Genomic DNA, 14,856 nt, shown 5'->3' on the forward strand with positions numbered 1-14,856 from the left:
AGGAGAAGGCAACTATAGGCTACTCTGAAGCCACTTTGATAACCAACTTGGGACACACAATTTCAGCTTAGATTGATTTCTTGTCTGATTCAGTAGAGTTCCTCACCTCATTCCCTTCCCTAAGTAGATATCTTTTTACATCACAAAAGAGATATCAATTGTATGATTTAGGAACCACAGCAATTCTAAAGTTATCCCTTGGAAGAAGAAAAAAGTGAAACTGTATAATTAAAGTTTCAGAAAAGTAATTCTATATCTGTATGCGTACACACACACACACACCGGTTGCGATTCAAACTTAGGGCTTATCTACAGAAACAAAAAAACTTGGATTGACCTCAAATCTAATGCTATCTGTTTATATGATGGCATGATGTCCTGTGAGTATCCTGGCTTTTCTGCCCTTAACCCAACTTTGCTCCACTCTAGGAAAAGTCAGGGAATACACTGGGTTTGCAGGGAATTCTAGAGCAGGGGTATCAAACTAATTTTCATCAAGGGCCACATAAGCCTTATGGTTGCCTTCAAAGGGCTGTTTGTAGTTGTAAGACTGTATAAATGTAATCATGTTGCCCTGGCGACATGGCAAAATGAATTCAGCCCCCAGGCCTTGCATTTGACACATGTGCTCTAGAGCAGTAGTTCTCAAACTTTTTGACTTTCAGAGCCCTTTTTAGAATCAATTTCTATGGCGGAGCCTTTTAGGTCTATCCTATGTCTTATTAATGGTGTTTAGAAGTACTGTTATAGGGGGAAGAAGGGATAGAAAAGGAATGTAAAGAGATACCTAAACAATTGTGCAATGTCCATGCAATGAAATTGTATTTTAAAATCTTTGAAATTTACCATAATATCTCAATTTATTCTCAACTACCACTAATACACATGATATTGTTAAAACTTGGCCATACATAAAATTCAGTTATTTTATTTTCCTGGGAAGTGCATTTGTAGCCCTCAGGGCTTCACAGACACAGGTTGGAAACCACTGCGCTAGAGTATACCAGGGCTTCATGGTCATTCAAACAGCTGGATTCAGATTGTTTTGGCCCAGCCCACTGCCACCATCATCCTTTCCCTGCGTTGATAGAACTGCCTTAGATATTTTTTTACATAATTAGCAATTCAATTGACATTTCAACAGTCTCACTGAAACAAACCCTGAATTCAGTCATAATTTTTTGTGTCTATGATTTATTTTGAGAAATTACATACTTGAGTAAAACCAATCTAATCTATCAGATTGTCATTATGTTCACATCCTGCCTTTCTTCCAAGAAGTTCAAGGCAACATATATATTTTTCTATTTCCCTTCCATTTTTATCCTTATAATAAATCTTCAGATAACAGGTCAGGCTGTAAGACAGTGGCTATACGAGTGTATCCAATAACGTAGACGCTACACTTCTCATTTAGTTGTGCGCTGGAATATAGATCCCTCCCCAATTACAAGTATGAATATGCCAATTTGGATCAAAATCTTAGTACAGACATCCCTTATCTGGAATTCCAAAACATGAAATGTCCAAATTTGTTCACATTGGGTGCCTGTGACAATTACAAAAAATTGTTTAATGCACAATTTTATTAAAAATTCACTAGTATGGTTGTGTAATGTGACGGCAACATGACTCCATCATCATAAAGTTACACATTGTAGCCTCTGATGCAGGATGCCCACCAAAGTGTATTCAACAAATTACACACAAACCAGCATCAATAAGTATAAAAATGTTTAACTATCTAGGACAATGTTATACTTTCATTTATTCTAGGATTCTGGGTGAATTCCAATTTTAATCCCAGTTAAGGTGAACCAACTGAAATCAATGAGACAGTAGTGTTTTCCAACAATTCATTTTAATGGAGTACTCTAGTCAGGACTTAAGTTGGCTTTAGAATGTTATTTGCAGGATTTATTAACCTAAATATTTCATCCACAATTAACTCTCCTACAGATTTGAGCTATTTTTCAGCTTGGAAACAGTATAATTTTTAAATATAGCTCCAAGTCTCTGATGAAAATACACACTTTGGGTCATTCTGTTGCATCACTGGAAGTGACATGTAGCTTCACAGCTCATTATGTACAACTTTTAAAGAGATTAAAAGAGAGCAGTAATTTATATCATATTTGTCAGCAAAGTAATCAAATATTTGCCCAGCATCATGCTTACAAGATAAATATTTTGCATCACTGGATAATTTGTTTCTACAAGTACTAAAGAAGCAAAGCTATAAACAAATATGTCATAGCATGATAATTTCCTATGTTTGCTGTCAAAACACATTGACCTAACATAACCTCATACTGACAAAGCCAAATAGCCTCTGGTGTATAAAGCAGACAAAGTACTATTTTCCAAACACTGGCAATGAATCAAAAGTGAAAGTATATGTTTCAGGTTTCAACAAAGATACTTTTAAAATTTCTTTTAACAATGTCTGTTTTCGTGCAACATACAATGTGCTGTACTGACATTCCTCTTGATTAATAGCTGGCTTACGTATTCAGGTTTACAAATACAACGTTAGAAGTGTAGCTCTTTCTCCTCCTCCCCAAATATGGAGAACCAATGGATAGTCAATCCAGTTCATACCCCAAAAGCTGCTCTTTCATCTAGATCCCTTAAACTTGATTGGGACATCCTATACTAACATCTATCTTGAGTCAAAGGTGTCTTGCTACAGTTGTGTCAGGTTTCATATGGCATAGTAATTTGGCATAGAGAAGACTAATATTCCCTAAGTCCACATGTTCTTTATAATCCTTCACCTGTGCAGGAAGATTTGTTGCTATTGGTTCAAAAGATCCTAATTTGGGCAAACAGAAACAAATCCACAGGTCATGTCATCAAGATATGCTAGTACGCAATCTATCATATGTACTGGTGTATGTCTACCTCTTCTATAAGTTAAGGGCAGGTTTGGGGGTAATAATTGTGGATTTTGATATGACTTGTGGATAAATTGAGGGTCATTTCACAGAAAGGGGAAACGGCCAATGCTGCCTCGGGCACAATGCTCCATGACGCTGCCACTATTTGACACTCAGACATTCAAAAAGGCCAGAAACAGCACCATAGTAGAGAGAGTTAGAGGGTATTTGAAGAATTGTATCCTGTTTTAGAGATGTATCATGTGCATATGAAGAAAAATCTATTCTAATTGTTGCAAATAGCACACTAAGATAGCCCAAGCCAAGAATTGGGAAAGGTTGCAAAGACCTAAACTTTTCCTGCTTTTAACAACAAACGACAGGTTAAGGCTGAAAGGATTCAGGATGTTTTCTTCTAGATATGGGGGGAAATGGGAAAATCTATTGTATCCTGTTGTAACCTCCAGGTCAAATCAGTAGTAGAAACAACAATACCACTTACAGCTCTCTTCTGGATAAAGATTACATATCTTGTGGAAGGATGATTAAGAAAGCTGTTAGGAAATGTTCAGGTAGACACATTTCTCTTTGAAAGGGACTGTTCTATTAGATTACAGGTTCAAAGAAGTCAATGTTGCAGCAACATTGGCATGAAGGGGCCTAGGATCACCCTCAAGAAAATGGCTGGCTGGGGTGAACAACCCTTAGCATTGTTTTGCAGCTAAGGCTTAGGGCCTTTCCAGACAGGCCAAAACTCCAAGAGGAAGTGGGATTTTACATTTCTCTTCCTCTCAGGATGGAAGCCACGCAACTGGCCTAAACCCCATGCTTTTGCAGGGGCCATGTCCAGATACTTGCCCCTGCTGATCTGAGATCAGCAGGGGTGGGCATGGGCACTACCAGCCTCCCCCTCCCTGCCCTCTGTTTTCCTCTGAATCTATCAGCAAAAACCCCATTTCAGGTGTTCAGTCTTTTTCTCTTGACCCTCCTCCCTTGGAACAGCAGAAGGACAGGTTGCTCACCTGTAACCATGTTTCTTCGAGTGTACTCTGTGAATTCACACTAATGGAGAAGCTGCGCCTGCGCAGGTTCCGACGGAAACTCTTCCAAGCTGAAGTTCAAATTTTGGCGGTAACCACGCCCCCCTTCCCAAGGGGCATATAAGGCAGCCCCAGGCGCCCGCTCTCCAGTTCCTACGCCGCCAAGGCAACGAGAAAGGGAGAGGTTTGCCAGAGGGGAAGGAAGGGCGGGTTTGTGTGAATTCACAGAGTACACTCGAAGAAACATGGTTACAGGTGAGCAACCTGTCCTTTTTCTTCGTGTACTCTGTGAATGCACACTAATGGAGACTAACACGCTAAGGTCCCGGATGGTGGGACAAGGCAAACTCGACAATCAGTGAATGTCCAAACACATGTTTATTAGGACATAGAAAAAATAACCGTCCCAAGGGACCAGTGCAATAAATTGTCCGAAAGGACCAGTGCAATGCAACATGAGCATCATAGAAGAAGAACATAACATGGAAGGAATTTTTCAATAAACATGATAGAGAAAAATACACAATTGCGTAGTGCATATAAACGCTCTCCCAGGGGGAGAGGGACAAACACATCTTGGTCTTTGGCATATCCGCCAGGGCCAACGAGGCGGTACAAAGCAACAGAGCAACTGCTCAATACAATCATGGGAAAAAAAAACATATCCCTAGAGGCAGGTATGGGGAAAAAAACCCCGTCCAACTTGAAGGAGAGGTATAGAGAGTCACCTGTGGGTGAATATGAAGAGAAAAAAAAACGTCTGAGAGTCAGGAGAGGCAAGATGAGAGTACTGATCTTGCAAAGGCCGAGTCTTTAAGGGCCTTACTGTCCAGCCTGTAGTGAGAGACAAACGTGAGAGGGTTTGACCAGATAGCCGCTTTACATATGGAGTCAAGCGGAATACCCCTAAGGAAGGCGGTCGACGCCGAGAGGCCCCTAGTCGACCTCGGGCGGATGGAAGGAGGGGGAGGTCGCTTGGCTAGTTCATAGGCCAACTCAATGGCCTGAGCGATCCAGTGGGACAGTCTTTGGGAAGAGATGGGATTACCCAACTTGTCCTGGGCATAGGCGACAAAGAGTCTTTGTGACTTACGAATGTCCTTAGTACGGTCCCTGTAGAAAAGAAGTGCTCTCCGAACGTCGAGAAGGTGCAGTTTTTGCTCGAGAGGAGAGGAGGGGTTAGAGAAGAAAGCTGGTAAGACAATGTCCTGGTTGAGGTGGAAGGCTGACACCACCTTAGGAAGAAAGGTAATGTCCGGGCGAAGAACAGCGCGGTCATGGTGGAAACGAAGATAAGGCTCGTCGACTCTGAGGGCAGCGAGCTCGGATGGCCGTCGTGCCGACGTGATCGCCACCAGAAAGGCCAACTTCCAGGAGAGCAGGCGTAGATCGGTCGAGGCAAGCGGTTCGAAGGGAGCAGAAGACAGTTGAGAAAGTACAAGTTCGAGGCTCCAGCCCGGCGTAGGTGGTAGCGACGGCGGGCAGATGTTATTGTAGCCCCGGAGAAAGGTTTTGATCAGGTGGTGAGAAAAAAGAGATGGCTGGCCGTGGCGCTGAAAAGACCAGGAAAAAGCTGCGAGATAAGCTTTTATAGAGGCAAGAGAAAGTTTCTTCTCGACGAGAGTCATGAGGAAGTCGAGGACCACCGATACCGAGGTCGGGAAGGTGTCGACGTTACGGGATCGAAGGAAGGCATGAAAGCGAGAGAGTTTGTAGGAATAAGCCTTGGTAGTAGACGGCTTATGGGCTGCCCGCAGGACGTCTTGCAGATTCTGCGGAAGAGAGGCTAGGTAAGAATCCTCCATGCAGTGAGATGAAGGGAAGAAAGGTCCGGGTGAAGAATTTTGCCGTCCTCCCGTGAGAGAAGGTGCGGCGAGAGAGGCAGAGGGTGAAACGATCCTCTGGAGAGGCGAAGAAGGGCTGGATACCACGGTTGGCGGGGCCAGGCCGGAGCTATGAGAATCGCCGTGACCGAGATCGAGAGAAGTTTTTCGAGAACTTTCGGTATGAGGGGAATCGGTGGAAAAAGATAAAGCATCTCCGCCGACCAGTCCAGAAGAAAGGCATCCCCTAGGCAGCCGGGGAAAGAGTTCGGGGGGAGCCTCGCTCCGTAGCGGGGTAGCTGAGCGTTGTGGGGAGACGCGAAGAGATCCAGAGTAGGGCGCCCCCAGAGGCGGAACAGACCGTCGAGGACCTCGGGATTGAGCTTCCATTCGTGAGAGGAAGAAGTCATCCTGCTGAGGGCATCCGCTAAGCCGTTTTGGGCGCCCGGTAGGTGGATTGCAGAGATCTGTACGCCGTGGGCTATGCACCAAATCCAGAGACGAGAGGAGAGGAGCATCAGTTTCCTCGAACCCGTACCACCCTGTTTGTTGATGTAGAATACTGCTACTAGATTGTCCGATTGAATGAGGATGGACTTGTGGCGGATGAGGGGGGAGAATGCTTTTAGGGCTTTGAGAATGGCGAGAAGTTCGAGGAAGTTTATGTGGTTGGCCCTCTCTGACGGGGACCAAAGATTTTGAACCGTTAGACCGTTCATGTGGGCTCCCCAAGCGTAGGTGGAGGAGTCTGTGGTTATGGTTAGCGATGGCGGGGCTGGATGGAAAGGAAGGCCCTTGCACACGTTTTGGTGAGACATCCACCATGAGAGAGACTGGCGGACGGACGACGGTACCGACAGGTATCTGGAGTTGTGGTGGTGGAACGGTTTGAAAGTGTCTATAAACCACCTTTGCAGGGTCCGAAGGCGCAGCCTGGCAAACGGGGTCGTGAGAACCGTGGAGGCCATGTGGCCTAGAAGGACCTGAATGACACGGGCTCTGACCCTCCGGGCAGATCGACAAAGGGCGATATGGTGGCGGAGAGCCAGGAATCTGTCGAACGGAAGTGACACAGTCTCTGCGACGGAGTCGAAGAGGGCCCCGATGAACCGGATTCGGGTTGACGGGGAGAGATTTGACTTCTCGGAATTGAGTTGGAGGCCGAGAGATTTTAGAAGACGCAGCATGAAAGAGACGTGATTTTGGAGAAGAACCGGGTCGGGCCCGACGAGAAGCCAGTCGTCCAGATAAGGAAAGACCGTGATGCCATGTAGCCTGAGGTGGGCCGCTACGGCGGCGACAACCTTGGTGAAGACCCTCGGGGCCGTGACGAGACCGAAGGGCAAAACGGTAAACTGGTAGGTTTGGTCGAGAACTTTGAAGCATAGGAACCGTCTGTGCGCCTCTCGTATTGCCACGTGGAAGTAGGCGTCTCGTAAGTCTATGGAGGCAAAGTAGTCTCCCCGCTGCAGCATCGGGAGGATAGAGGCAATAGAGACCATCCTGAATTTGGAGGGGCGGATGAATATATTGAGTGCCCTTAAGTCCAGAATCGGGCGTAGCCCGCCTCCTCTTTTCGGGACTGTAAAGTATCTGGAGAAGAAACTTAAAGGGTCCAGTTCGGGAGGGGAGGGACGGATAGCGCCTTTGGCCAGTAGCGCTTCGACTTCGGCCAGTATCTCTGGGGAAGGGTTTGAGTGGAGAACGTGACCTGTAGGAGGGAGGTCCATGAACTCTAAGGCGTAGCCGTCTTGGACAATGCGGAGAACCCATGCATCTGAAGTAATAGAGTCCCATTGATTGTAGAAAGGGGCTAGTCGGTCTGCAAAGATACCGAAGGGACGAGGCAGCGTGGGCTCTACAACGGTAGCGGGCGAGGAGCTTTGGCAGGGGTTGGCGTCAGGTACGCCGATTAGGCTGCGGAGGAGCAGGGGTGGATCGACCGCGTTGCTTTTGCGGATGAGGTCCCCGGCGAGGTTGGTGATGGGCTTGATTGTTCGAGCCCGAAGGCCGCCTGAAAGAATGGTGTCTGAAAGATTGCGGCGGGAAACGGCGGGAACGGTGCGGGAACCAGCGAGTGCGCTGAGGTTGAGGTTGGTCGCCACATTTAGACGCAAGAATTTTAAAGTCATGATTAGACTTGAGTTTGTCATCGGTACCGGCGTGAAACAGTCCGAGCGCGTCAAAGGGAAGGTCCTCAATGACCTGTCTGGAAGATGAGGAGAGACCCGAAGACCTCAGCCAGGCGTGGCGGCGAATGGAAATCGCGTGGGCAATCATTTTACCCGCAGTATCACCTGTATGCTTCGCCATTTGTATTTGGTGGTGAGCGAGCGAGTCTGCCTCCTGTTGGAGGGTAGTGAGGACGGAGCGGTCTTCGTCCGACATCTTAGCGAAGAAGGGCTGCGCCTTCTCCCAGATAATTTGTTGGTAGGCACCCATGCAGGCTCCATAATTCGCCATGCGGCAAAGCAAAAGGGCTCCGGAATAAAGTTTTCGACCCACGGCGTCGAAGCGCTTCCCCTCTCTGTCGGCCGGAGTATTCGACTGACGACCTGAGGATTGAGAGGCCTTAACGACCAGGGAGTTAGGGTCGGGATGGTGTTTGAGCCACTCCAGGGTATCATCGTCGGTACGGTACCAAGTCTCGATCCTCTTCGAGGTCGGAGGAATGGAGGAAGGGTTTTTCCAGGAGGCCTGGATAACGTCCAACAGATAAGGCAGAAAGGGGAGAAGCGTGGCCGGCGGAGCTTGGGCCTGCACCCTTTTGAAGACTGGGTCAGACACTGCTTTGGAGGTTTGCTTGATCTCCAAACCCAGGGCGTCGGCCATCCTGACCATTTGCTCAGCGAAAGCGCGAACATTGTCAGTAGGAGAAGGCGGGTCCGCCTCATACGCGTCGTGGGGAGGAGAGAGGTCGAGACCGAGAGAGACCACCGAGGCCGAGAGGACAGAGTCTGGGCGGTCGACATCAGCATCTTCCTCCTCAGCCCCTTGGGGGGACTGAGGGGGAGAAGACAGCACAGTCTCGGGAGGAGGCAAGGCCTCGCGGGAAGAGAGGGCCGGAGGCCGAAGGTCCTTAGAGGCTGAGGCCTGGGCTGCCCGAGCCAGGCGAGCCGTTTGTCTGCCACGCTCCGGTGTCGAGGTGGGAGGGAAGAGCTGTTGGCGCGACGAGCGAGGCGGCGCAAGGGGCTCCGGCACCGGCACCCTGACCACCGTTTGGGTAGAGTGGTGGGGTGAGTCCTGCAGCTCCCCATCAGACAGGGGGTGCAATGGAGACTGAGAAACATCTCTAGGCCTCTGGGCTGGTACAATAGGAGAAGACCTTCTCGAGGAAGTTGTCGAGGAAGATGGCGGGTCTTTCTTTGAGGAGGCCGAGGAGGAGGAGCGCTGAGTTAGCCGTTTCTTCGCCGGCGGTTGCTTGGATGCAACCCTCAAGGACTTGCCAGGTGTGGGAGGAACCACAGCTGAGTCGGATTGCGCTCGACGAGACTCCTCGTGAGCCCTTTTAAAGGCTATTTTGATAGCAGAGGAGGACGGAGGGGAACCGATACGAGAGCGGATCGAGGTCACCGAAGCCAGAGAGCTCGACGTCGAGGAAGGTCCCACCTTTCCGGAGCGGGTCGACACGGTCGCCGTCGTCACAGTACACGGTGGTTTGACCGGTTTAGCGGCCCTGGAGGTCTTGGACGCTCTGGACGAGACCGAGGAAGCCTTGGCTGCCGGAGGCTTAGTTGGTGGTGCCGACATAGCTCTCAAAGCTGAGGACGCCGACGTACCCGACGTCGACGGAGTCGGTTCTGGCGCGAGAGATTTTTCGTAGAGCGCCGCTCTAAGCCTAGCGGCTCTGTTCTTTCTGGCCTGAGCCGTGAGAGCTAGGCAAAAACGGCAGGTACTGACCACATGAGCCTCGCCAAGACAGAAGAGGCACTTGGCGTGGCCGTCCGAGTCAGGAATTTTAGCAGCACACTGCGTGCAACGCTTGAAACGAGTAGTAGACATGCGAAGAGTCCGAAGTGAACCTTGCGGCGGAAAAAAAGGAACTGGAGAGCGGGCGCCTGGGGCTGCCTTATATGCCCCTTGGGAAGGGGGGCGTGGTTACCGCCAAAATTTGAACTTCAGCTTGGAAGAGTTTCCGTCGGAACCTGCGCAGGCGCAGCTTCTCCATTAGTGTGCATTCACAGAGTACACGAAGAAAAAGGAAGGCTTTGGGTAGGAGAGGGGAGATTTCTCCTCCAATACCTCTTATTGGTTCTTCCAGTGAGGAAGAGAGGTAAAGATTGCAGGTCTGCATGGAAGGCTTCCTCAGGTAAGTTGGTAGGGAAAGGGGGGGACAGAAGGGAGTCCAGACAGGAGGGAGGGAAGGAAAACACGTGTTTCCCATGCCTGCAGAGATACACATGCATGGAAAGGTGTGTGTTTCTCAGGAGGAATCAAGTTTAAAGGGCAGCTTTTAAACATGCCTTTTAGAGTCTTTAACCCAATTCCTCCGATTTCTCCCACATTTTGGCTAAATCTCATTTAGCCACCCCCCCCCCCCCCTTTTAACACAGGTTATCATACATGGACCCACATCAGATCCTTCCCCCGCTTCCTCATTCCACTCAGGGTGCATCTTCAGTGACCACAAATGGTGATGTTGATCCAGAGTGGAATACTCAAATCACCAGCCACTGAGACAGTCCAATGGCTGGATGGCTGCGATACAGCCAAGAGGCCGCAGAACTGATTTGGTGTCACTAGACCACTACTCTTACCCTGCCTCAACATTCTAATGTTTGCAGTACCCACTGGGCATGAAAATAACACTGCTCACCTCTTGGAACCTTTAATGACAATGGCAAAAGAGGCAATGCAACATGAGAGAGGGAAGAAGAAAAGAAGGAATTATTCCCTGCTTTTATCCTCTCTTCTCCAATCATGTCATCACTTTGGCTACCATCATTACAGGTGCTGAAAGGTGATGTGATTTCCATGACCAATTAGTACCACAAAGTCCAAAATGACAGGGTATGGTCCCACTTTCCCAAGCCTGGGAAAGTGGGACAGTGCTATAAACAGTTGCATAGGAGGCAGCACAACTGTTTACATAGACCAACACTTTTATTAAGGTGGCTCAAACTAGCGTTAACTGGCCTTCACCCACTTTAACCTGAATCAGCTCCATATATCATGCAGCCTCCACAGATCTGATTCATCTCTCTGGAGAATAAAGGGTCTGTATAGCTGGGCCCTCAGGTATAACTGAATTAAAAAGATTTTAAATGAAACAAAATTTAAACCAAACCTCCATGTCTGGCTTATTATTTCATGGTTGGTGGTCAATGTGTCCACTATATTCCATGTCAACCAATGGACTATGGACTATATCATACATACAGGAACACCTGAACATTTCCCATCACTTCACAGTGTATGCAAGGGCAGGACAGTTTAAACCTACATGCTGCACTGTGTCTTCCCACTATCAGTCAGCTGAGAAACTTACATGTCTTACCCTGTCTTTTTTATTTAGACTGCAATCCTGACAACCTGAGGGTACATGAATGTATGTTTGTGTAAGCTGCAGAAAATGCATCTATACTGTGGAAGAGGGCCCCTGAGGAAAGTCAATTCTGGGTACCTTCAATTCTGGAATGATTGTGGCAACAGGAAGTGCCTATGAGAAATTCAGGGACACAGCAATGGACAGCTGTGCCATGCCACTCAATAGGCTTGTTTAAGTATATGACACTTCTTGGTTGCCAATCTATTCATTATATGGCATGGCATAGCACAGCTGTTCTTTGCCACTGCTGTGTCCACAAATTTCACATTACTGCCCCTCACATGTACCCATTCCTGCCACAACAATCTATGGTAGGTAGTCATATAATGCAAAAAGCTGTGATAAGACTATGCACCTGTAAAATTCAGATAAAAAGGGCTATTGCTCTTCTTTTAAGATATTGCACTTCTATTTCTTACTTAATGTGACTTCTGACAACATGTGCGGTCAGTAGTAGCAAAGGGTTTCAGGATTTTTAATTAAACAGTTTATGTGATCATATATGGTGAATCTTGCCTTTCAAAATACTACTAGAGATATCATTAAGGTTGAATATGAATTTACATGTCACATTTGCCCTTAAAGATATACTACCGCTGTTTGCAACATCACCATATTAATTGTTCATATAAACAATTATTTCTGTAAAACAGTAGCAGCCAGTCTTTAAGGACACCAGTGTAACAAGTGAAATTAAATTTGAAATATTCTAGCACACAATTTTAACAGATGTTCAAAGGTAGTCAATTATGGCAGACACAGATGTGATTGCGACTACTCCTCCACCCGGGAGTTTGCAGCGGAAGATTTGATTCTGCAAACAAGTTTGTAACATAATTATAGTTGCATTACAGCCAATTCTGTCAACAAATTAACAAAGCTATGAAGAAATCAGCAAAGAATGGGGAATACACAGGAGCTTGCCACGTCTTGTGCAAAATCGTCTATATAACCTGTCACACTAGCGTGACTCAATTGTACATTGTATACACTACTGTATCTCAAGTTACATCATGCCTGTTAAAAATTTTTAAACACAATTGTTGAGCAAAGATGTAATCCTGGAGAATGTATTAAAACCTTGACTAAGAGGACAACTAATTCTTGATGGATTACTTGCTCAGCTACAAGTTTTCATCTTGCATTTTTTTCCTGTGAAATGTATCTACTGGATTGACATTGGGTGATTTCAGGATAAGGGCAAACCGGTCAAGTATCACCTCCATCTGTCTAATATAGATATATTTTCTTTCTAAATGACAAGTTAATATTTCTTGCTAATAATAATTTTAGGGTAGTTTTCAGTATTTACTGTTCTTTTTTATCTATCAGGTTCACATATGTAAGCTTATTACCTGATGATACTTGCATGTGTGAATGGATCATGATAATGATTGTACTAGTAATGTTTATAGGATCACTGATTTTGTTCTGAGTCTTATGAAGTAACATGACACCTTATTACTTTACACTAAATTGTGAGTCTGCACATAGGCAAATTCAGCTGATTCAATGGGTCTACTCTACTTAGGACTAGTAATGGGATTTAGGGTATAGTCTGCTACCTCAATCAATGGTATCAAGACCTGTCAATATCTGCAAATCCCCGATACATGACGGACCACTTGCTCTAAATAATCTGAAAATTCAGTGTCTTGCTGCTTTCTCCAGTTTACCAGTATTAACTTGCCAGCTATTCTCTTCTCACCCCTGCCAATATGGATTTAAGTTCCACTACCATAGAGCTATTTTTATACTCAGCCTGGTTAAAAGCAACTTTTCAGTTAAAAAATGCAAAAAGCCACTATAATGTTGTTGCTTTCACTAAATATTGGCATTATGTAATAGTTTGTCCCTTCACCCCTGCCCTATTTATTTGGCCATGTTGATGGGCCTTTGAGTGTATTACTGCAAAATAGCTGGCAAATACTTATTTGCCACAGACAAACAGACTTTACATGTATCTATACAGTAACATGATCCTAAACAAGACAAAATGCAGATATATTATATATTGCAATTAAACAAAATTGCCTTCCAGTATGCATATTAAAAATCCTTTACTTTATTACAGCATGTCATTTCTATGTGTTCAAGAAAACAAAATTTCCAACACTGGTTTGGGCAGGCTCTCTGATTTTGCACAGTTCTATGCATCTAATGCCACCTTACCCAAACCCACTACTTTGGTAGACCATAGGCCCAAAGTTACATAGTACAGTAGAGTCTCACTTATCCAACATAAACGGGCCGGCAGAATGTTGGATAAGCAAAAATGTTGGATAATAAGGAGGCATTAAGGAAAAGCCTATTAAACATCAAATTAGGTTATGATTTTACAAATTAAGCACCAAAACATTATGTTATACAACAAATTTGACAGAAAAAGTAGTTCAATACACAGTAATGCTATGTAGTAATTACTGTATTTACGAATTTAGCACCAAAATATTACGATGTATTGAAAACACTGACTACAAAAATGCGTTGGATAATCCAGAATGTTGGATAAGCGAGTGTTGGATAAGTGAGACTCTACTGTACATACTGAAATCCTATGCATGAGCCCAGACTTCAGTTTGCTGATTCAAAAGCAAAACAGAAACTCAAATAAATGAATCCAAACACTAACACAATCCACTACCGTATCATAATAATGGTAGGAATAACAGTTCTGCTTATATTTCATTACTGAGTATAAGCCGACCCAAATATAAGCCAAGGAACCTAATTTTACCACAAAAAAACTGGAAAAACATATTGACTCGACCAGGGTGGGGAATGCAGCAGCTACTGGTAAATTTCAAAAGTAAAAATAAAAATAGATACCAATAAAATTACATTAATTGAGGCATCAGTGAGTTAAATGTTTTTGAATATTTACATAAAACTGTAATTTAAAATAAGACTGTCCAGCTACAATTACCTATATATATTCAAATATAAGTCAACCCGAATATAAGCCGGCTAGGGCCCTCACTTGAGTATAAGATGAGGGGGCCTTTTCAGCCGTAAAAAGGGCTGAAAAACTTGGCTTATACTCAAGTATATACGGTATACATGAATAGACAAAACAAGATGCTCAGAAAACGACAAGGTGATTTAATTATTATTCATATCATGATCAGTGCCTGCAGATTTATGGTATATCTGAATTAGCTGATTGTTCAAAGCATATAAGATATACTACAAGGTTTGGTTTAATTAGGCCACCTTCAAATATAGGTTTTATTAAATTTTTAGGAAGATAAAGTGCTATCTAATATGTGATAACAGGAAATGAGATATTTGGTGGGCAAAATGTAAAGAGTTTCAAAGGTTTTGGCATAGGTCTGCATTCAGTGACCTTTAGGAACTGGTATGATACTCCCATATAGAAATGATCTAAACAGTCTAAGCATCTATGTTGAGTGAATGGATTAAACACAATTTTCTCTTCAGGACACAAAACAAATGTAGAAAAAATAGCTTCAAACTAGCGAAGCATTTTATACACTGTTTTGCTTTGATATGTGTCAGACCCATCTGCCAGAGACTAAGTATACAGTGTGATGAATAAATTTGAG

General features: G+C 45.0%; 1 protein-coding gene across 3 annotated transcripts in view; it reads right to left on the reverse strand.

The window, feature by feature from the left end:
• Positions 1–14,856, reverse strand: part of vegfc (vascular endothelial growth factor C) — a 64,722-nt gene that overhangs the window by 785 nt on the left and 49,081 nt on the right. The gene's annotated exons all lie outside the window — the stretch shown is intronic.

Source organism: Anolis carolinensis, chromosome 5, assembly GCF_035594765.1.
Source record: "Anolis carolinensis isolate JA03-04 chromosome 5, rAnoCar3.1.pri, whole genome shotgun sequence".
In the NCBI taxonomy this organism is placed as follows: domain Eukaryota; kingdom Metazoa; phylum Chordata; class Lepidosauria; order Squamata; family Dactyloidae; genus Anolis; species Anolis carolinensis.